This window comes from Pan troglodytes, chromosome 11, assembly GCF_028858775.2.
Source record: "Pan troglodytes isolate AG18354 chromosome 11, NHGRI_mPanTro3-v2.0_pri, whole genome shotgun sequence".
Classification (NCBI taxonomy): domain Eukaryota; kingdom Metazoa; phylum Chordata; class Mammalia; order Primates; family Hominidae; genus Pan; species Pan troglodytes.
This window is the reverse complement of record NC_072409.2, coordinates 53,911,256-53,919,244: the sequence shown is the minus strand read 5'-3', so window position 1 is coordinate 53,919,244 and position 7,989 is coordinate 53,911,256.

Here is a 7,989-nt window from a genome sequence, read left to right as displayed (position 1 = left end):
GTTTGCATTCAAGTCACAGAGTTGAACATTCCCTTTCATAGAGCAGGTTTGAAACACTCTTTTTGTACTATCTGGAAGTGGACATTTGGAACGGCATCAGGCCTATGGTTAAAAAGGAAATATCTTCCCATAAAAACAAGACAGAAGCATTCTCAGAAACTTATTTGCGATGTGTGTCCTCAAGTAACAGACTTGAACCTTTCTTTTGATACAGCAGTTTTGAAACACTCTTTTTGTAGAATCTGCAAGTGGATATTTGGATAGCTCTGAGGATTTCGTTGGAAACGGGATTACATAAAAATACTGGACAGCAGCATTCTCAGAAACTTCTTTGTGACGTTTGCATTCAAGTCACAGAGTTGAACATTCCCTGTCATAGAGCAGGTTTGAAACACTCTTTTTGTGCATCTGGAAGTGGACATTTCCAACGCTTTCTTGCCTACGGCGAAGAAGGAAATATCTTCCCATAGAAACAAGACAGAAGCATTCTCAGAAACTTATTTCTGATGTGTGTCCTCAACTAACGGACTTGAACCTTTCTTTTTATAGAGCACGTTTGAACCACTCCTTTTGTTGTATCTGCAAGTGGATATTTGGATAGCTTGGACGATTTCGTTGGAAACGGGAATATCTCCCTATAACATCTAGACAGAAGCATTCTCAGAAACTTCTTTGTGATGTTTCCATTCAAGTCACAGAGTTGAACATTCTCTTTCATAGAGCAGGTTTGAAACACTCTTTTTGTAGTATCTGGAAGTGGACATTTGCAGCGCTTTGTGGCCTATGGTAAAAAAGGAAATATCTTCCCATGAAAACGAGATAGAAGCAATCTCAGAAACTTGTTTATGCTGTATGTACTGAAGTAACAGTGTTGAACCTTTCTATTGATAGAGCAGGTGTGAAACACTGTTTTTTTGGAATCTGCAAGAGGATATTTCTATAGAACTGATGATTTCATTGGAAGCGGGATTATAGATAGAAAGTAGAGAGCAGCATTCTCAGAAACTTCTTTGTGATGTTTGCATTCAAGTCAGAGTTGAACATTCCCTTTCATACAGCAGGTTTGAAACACTCTTTTTGTACTATCTGGAAGTGGACATTTGGAACGGTACCAGGCCTATGGTTCAAAAGGAAATATCGTCGCAGAAAAACAAGATGGAAGCATTCTCAGAAACTTATTTGTGTTGTGTGTCCTCAACTAACAGACTTGAACCTTTCTTTTGACACAGCAGTTTTGAAACACTCTTTTTGTAGAATCTGCAAGTGGATATTTGGATAGCTCTGAGGATTTCGTTGGAAACGGGATTACATATAAAAAGTAGACAGCAGCATTCTCAGAAACTTCTTTGTGATATTTCCATTTAAGTCACAGAGTTGAACATTCCCTTTCACAGAGCAGGTTTCAAACACTCTTTTTGTAGTAACTGGAAGTGGACATTTGCAGCGCTTTGTGGCCTATGGTAAAAAAAGGAAATATCTTCCCATAAAAACGAGATAGAAGCAATCTCAGAAACTTGTTTATGCTCTATCTACACAAGTAACAGTGTTGAACCTTTCTATTGACAGAGCACGTGTGAAACACTCTTTTTTTGGAATCTGCAAGTGGATATTTCTATAAAACTGAGGATTTCGTTGGAAGCGGGATTACAGATAAATAGTAGACAGCAGCATTCTCAGAAACTTCTTTGTGATGTTTGCATTCAAGTCACAGAGTTGAACATTCCCTTTGATAGAGCAGGTTTGAAACACTCTTTTTGTACTATCTGGAAGTGGACATTTGGAACGGTATCAGGCCTATGGTTAAAAAGGAAATATCTTCCCATAAAAACAAGACAGAAGCATTCTCAGAAACTTATTTGCGATGTGTGTCCTCAACTAACAGACTTGAACCTTTCTTTTGATACAGCAGTTTTGAAACACTCTTTTTGTAGAATCTGCAAGTGGATATTTGGATAGCTCTGAGGATTTCGTTGGAAACGGGATTACATAAAAATAGTGGACAGCAGCATTCTCAGAAACTTCTTTGTGACGTTTGCATTCAAGTCACAGAGTTGAACATTCCCTGTCATAGAGCAGGTTTGAAACACTCTTTTTGTGCATCTGGAAGTGGACATTTCCAACGCTTTCTTGCCTACGGCGAAGAAGGAAATATCTTCCCATAGAAACAAGACAGAAGCATTCTCAGAAACTTATTTCTGATGTGTGTCCTCAACTAACGGACTTGAACCTTTCTTTTTATAGAGCACGTTTGAACCACTCCTTTTGTTGTATCTGCAAGTGGATATTTGGATAGCTTGGACGATTTCGTTGGAAACGGGAATATCTCCCTATAACATCTAGACAGAAGCATTCTCAGAAACTTCTTTGTGATGTTTCCATTCAAGTCACAGAGTTGAACATTCTCTTTCATAGAGCAGGTTTGAAACACTCTTTTTGTAGTATCTGGAAGTGGACATTTGCAGCGCTTTGTGGCCTATGGTAAAAAAGGAAATATCTTCCCATGAAAACGAGATAGAAGCAATCTCAGAAACTTGTTTATGCTGTATGTACTGAAGTAACAGTATTGAACCTTTCTATTGATAGAGCAGGTGTGAAACACTGTTTTTTTGGAATCTGCAAGAGGATATTTCTATAGAACTGAGGATTTCGTTGGAAGCGGGATTACAGATAGAAAGTAGAGAGCAGCATTCTCAGAAACTTCTTTGTGATGTTTGCATTCAAGTCAGAGTTGAACATTCCCTTTCATACAGCAGGTTTGAAACACTCTTTTTGTACTATCTGGAAGTGGACATTTGGAAAGGTACCAGGCCTATGGTTCAAAAGGAAATATCGTCGCAGAAAAACAAGATGGAAGCATTCTCAGAAACATATTTGTGTTGTGTGTCCTCAACTAACAGACTTGAACCTCTCTTTTGACACAGCAGTTTTGAAACACTCTTTTTGTAGAATCTGCAAGTGGATATTTGGATAGCTCTGAGGATTTCGTTGGAAATGGGATTACATAGTGGACAGCAGCATTCTCAGAAACTTCTTTGTGACGTTTGCATTCAAGTCACAGAGTTGAACATTCCCTGTCATAGAGCAGGTTTGAAACACTCTTTTTGTGCATCTGGAAGTGGACATTTCCAACGCTTTCTTGCCTACGGCGAAGAAGGAAATATCTTCCTCTAAAAACAAGACAGAAGCATTCTCAGAAACTTATTTCTGATGTGTGTCCTCAACTAACGGACTTGAACCTTTCTTTTTATAGAGCACGTTTGAACCACTCCTTTTGTTGTATCTGCAAGTGGATATTTGGATAGCTTTGACGATTTCGTTGGAAACGGGAATATCTCCCTATAACATCTAGACAGAAGCATTCTCAGAAACTTCTTTGTGATGTTTCCATTCAAGTCACAGAGTTGAACATTCTCTTTCATAGAGCAGGTTTGAAACACTCTTTTTGTAGCATCTGGAAGTGGACATTTGCAGCGCTTTTTGGCCTATGATAAAAAAGGAAATATCTTCCCATGAAAACGAGATAGAAGCAATCTCAGAAACTTGTTTATGCTGTATGTACTGAAGTAACAGTGTTGAACCTTTCTATTGATAGAGGAGGTGTGAAACACTGTTTTTTTGGAATCTGCAAGAGGATATTTCTATAGAACTGAGGATTTCATTGGAAGCGGGATTACAGATAGAAAGTCGAAAGCAGCATTCTCAGAAACTTCTTTGTGATGTTTGCATTCAAGTCACAGAGTTGAACATTCCCTTTCATACAGCAGGTTTGAAACACTCTTTTTGTACTATCTGGAAGTGGACATTTGGAACGGTACCAGGCCTATGGGTAAAAAGGAAGTATCTTCCCATAACAACAAGACAGAAGCATTCTCAGAAACTTATTTGCGATGTGTGTCCTCAACTAACAGACTTGAACCTTTCTTTTATACAGCAGTTTTGAAACACTCTTTTTGTAGAATCTGCAAGTGGATATTTGGATAGCTTTGAGGATTTCGTTGGAAACGGGATTACATATAAAAAGTAGACAGCAGCATTCTCAGAAACTTCTTTGTGATGTTTCCATTTAAGTCACAGAGTTGAACATTCCCTTTCACAGAGCAGGTTTCAAACACTCTTTTTGTAGTATCTGGAAGTGGACATTTGCAGCGCTTTGTGGCCTATGGTAAAAAAAGGAAATATCTTCCCATAAAAACGAGATAGAAGCAATCTCAGAAACTTGTTTATGCTCTATCTACACAAGTAACAGTGTTGAACCTTTCTATTGACAGAGCACGTGTGAAACACTCTTTTGTTGGAATCTGCAAGTGGATATTTCTATAAAACTGAGGATTTCGTTGGAAGCGGGATTACAGATAAATAGTAGACAGCAGCATTCTCAGAAATTTCTTTGTGACGTTTGCATTCAAGTCACAGAGTTGAACATTCCCTGTCTTGGAGCAGGTTTGAAACACTCTTTTTTTGGAATCTGCAAGTGGATATTTCTATAAAACTGAGGATTTCGTTGGAAGCGGGATTACAGATAAATAGTAGACAGCAGCATTCTCCGAAACTTCTTTGTGATGTTTGCATTCAAGTCACAGAGTTGAACATTCCCTTTCATAGAGCAGGTTTGAAACACTCTTTTTGTACTATCTGGAAGTGGACATTTGGAACGGTATCAGGCCTATGGTTAAAAAGGAAATATCTTCCCATAAAAACAAGACAGAAGCATTCTCAGAAACTTATTTGCGATGTGTGTCCTCAAGTAACAGACTTGAACCTTTCTTTTGATACAGCAGTTTTGAAACACTCTTTTTGTAGAATCTGCAAGTGGATATTTGGATAGCTCTGAGGATTTCGTTGGAAACGGGATTACATAAAAATAGTGGACAGCAGCATTCTCAGAAACTTCTTTGTGACGTTTGCATTCAAGTCACAGAGTTGAACATTCCCTGTCATAGAGCAGGTTTGAAACACTCTTTTTGTGCATCTGGAAGTGGACATTTCCAAAGCTTTCTTGCCTACGGCGAAGAAGGAAATATCTTCCCATAGAAACAAGACAGAAGCATTCTCAGAAACTTATTTCTGATGTGTGTCCTCAACTAACGGACTTGAACCTTTCTTTTTATAGAGCACGTTTGAACCACTCCTTTTGTTGTATCTGCAAGTGGATATTTGGATAGCTTTGACGATTTCGTTGGAAACGGGAATATCTCCCTATAACATCTAGACAGAAGCATTCTCAGAAACTTCTTTGTGATGTTTCCATTCAAGTCACAGAGTTGAACATTCTCTTTCATAGAGCAGGTTTGAAACACTCTTTTTGTAGTATCTGGAAGTGGACATTTGCAGCGCTTTGTGGCCTATGGTAAAAAAGGAAATATCTTCCCATGAAAACGAGATAGAAGCAATCTCAGAAACTTGTTTATGCTGTATGTACTGAAGTAACAGTGTTGAACCTTTCTATTGATAGAGCAGGTGTGAAACACTGTTTTTTTGGAATCTGCAAGAGGATATTTCTATAGAACTGATGATTTCGTTGGAAGCGGGATTACAGATAGAAAGTAGAGAGCAGCATTCTCAGAAACTTCTTTGTGATGTTTGCATTCAAGTCAGAGTTGAACATTCCCTTTCATACAGCAGGTTTGAAACACTCTTTTTGTACTATCTGGAAGTGGACATTTGGAACGGTACCAGGCCTATGGTTCAAAAGGAAATATCGTCGCAGAAAAACAAGATGGAAGCATTCTCAGAAACTTATTTGTGTTGTGTGTCCTCAACTAACAGACTTGAAACTTTCTTTTGACACAGCAGTTTTGAAACACTCTTTTTGTAGAATCTGCAAGTGGATATTTGGATAGCTCTGAGGATTTCGTTGGAAACGGGATTACATATAAAAAGTAGACAGCAGCATTCTCAGAAACTTCTTTGTGATATTTCCATTTAAGTCACAGAGTTGAACATTCCCTTTCACAGAGCAGGTTTCAAACACTCTTTTTGTAGTAACTGGAAGTGGACATTTGCAGCGCTTTGTGGCCTATGGTAAAAAAAGGAAATATCTTCCCATAAAAACGAGATAGAAGCAATCTCAGAAACTTGTTTATGCTCTATCTACACAAGTAACAGTGTTGAACCTTTCTATTGACAGAGCACGTGTGAAACACTCTTTTTTTGGAATCTGCAAGTGGATATTTCTATAAAACTGAGGATTTCGTTGGAAGCGGGATTACAGATAAATAGTAGACAGCAGCATTCTCAGAAACTTCTTTGTGATGTTTGCATTCAAGTCACAGAGTTGAACATTCCCTTTGATAGAGCAGGTTTGAAACACTCTTTTTGTACTATCTGGAAGTGGACATTTGGAACGGTATCAGGCCTATGGTTAAAAAGGAAATATCTTCCCATAAAAACAAGACAGAAGCATTCTCAGAAACTTATTTGCGATGTGTGTCCTCAACTAACAGACTTGAACCTTTCTTTTGATACAGCAGTTTTGAAACACTCTTTTTGTAGAATCTGCAAGTGGATATTTGGATAGCTCTGAGGATTTCGTTGGAAACGGGATTACATAAAAATAGTGGACAGCAGCATTCTCAGAAACTTCTTTGTGACGTTTGCATTCAAGTCACAGAGTTGAACATTCCCTGTCATAGAGCAGGTTTGAAACACTCTTTTTGTGCATCTGGAAGTGGACATTTCCAACGCTTTCTTGCCTACGGTGAAGAAGGAAATATCTTCCCATAGAAACAAGACAGAAGCATTCTCAGAAACTTATTTCTGATGTGTGTCCTCAACTAACGGACTTGAACCTTTCTTTTTATAGAGTACGTTTGAACCACTCCTTTTGTTGTATCTGCAAGTGGATATTTGGATAGCTTTGACGATTTCGTTGGAAACGGGAATATCTCCCTATAACATCTAGACAGAAGCATTCTCAGAAACTTCTTTGTGATGTTTCCATTCAAGTCACAGAGTTGAACATTCTCTTTCATAGAGCAGGTTTGAAACACTCTTTTTGTAGCATCTGGAAGTGGACATTTGCAGCGCTTTGTGGCCTATGATAAAAAAGGAAATATCTTCCCATGAAAACGAGATAGAAGCAATCTCAGAAACTTGTTTATGCTGTATGTACTGAAGTAACAGTGTTGAACCTTTCTATTGATAGAGGAGGTGTGAAACACTGTTTTTTTGGAATCTGCAAGAGGATATTTCTATAGAACTGAGGATTTCATTGGAAGCGGGATTACAGATAGAAAGTCGAAAGCAGCATTCTCAGAAACTTCTTTGTGATGTTTGCATTCAAGTCACAGAGTTGAACATTCCCTTTCATACAGCAGGTTTGAAACACTCTTTTTGTACTATCTGGAAGTGGACATTTGGAACGGTACCAGGCCTATGGGTAAAAAGGAAGTATCTTCCCATAACAACAAGACAGAAGCATTCTCAGAAACTTATTTGCGATGTGTGTCCTCAACTAACAGACTTGAACCTTTCTTTTATACAGCAGTTTTGAAACACTCTTTTTGTAGAATCTGCAAGTGGATATTTGGATAGCTTTGAGGATTTCGTTGGAAACGGGATTACATATAAAAAGTAGACAGCAGCATTCTCAGAAACTTCTTTGTGATGTTTCCATTTAAGTCACAGAGTTGAACATTCCCTTTCACAGAGCAGGTTTCAAACACTCTTTTTGTAGTATCTGGAAGTGGACATTTGCAGCGCTTTGTGGCCTATGGTAAAAAAAGGAAATATCTTCCCATAAAAACGAGATAGAAGCAATCTCAGAAACTTGTTTATGCTCTATCTACACAAGTAACAGTGTTGAACCTTTCTATTGACAGAGCACGTGTGAAACACTCTTTTGTTGGAATCTGCAAGTGGATATTTCTATAAAACTGAGGATTTCGTTGGAAGCGGGATTACAGATAAATAGTAGACAGCAGCATTCTCAGAAATTTCTTTGTGACGTTTGCATTCAAGTCACAGAGTTGAACATTCCCTGTCTTGGAG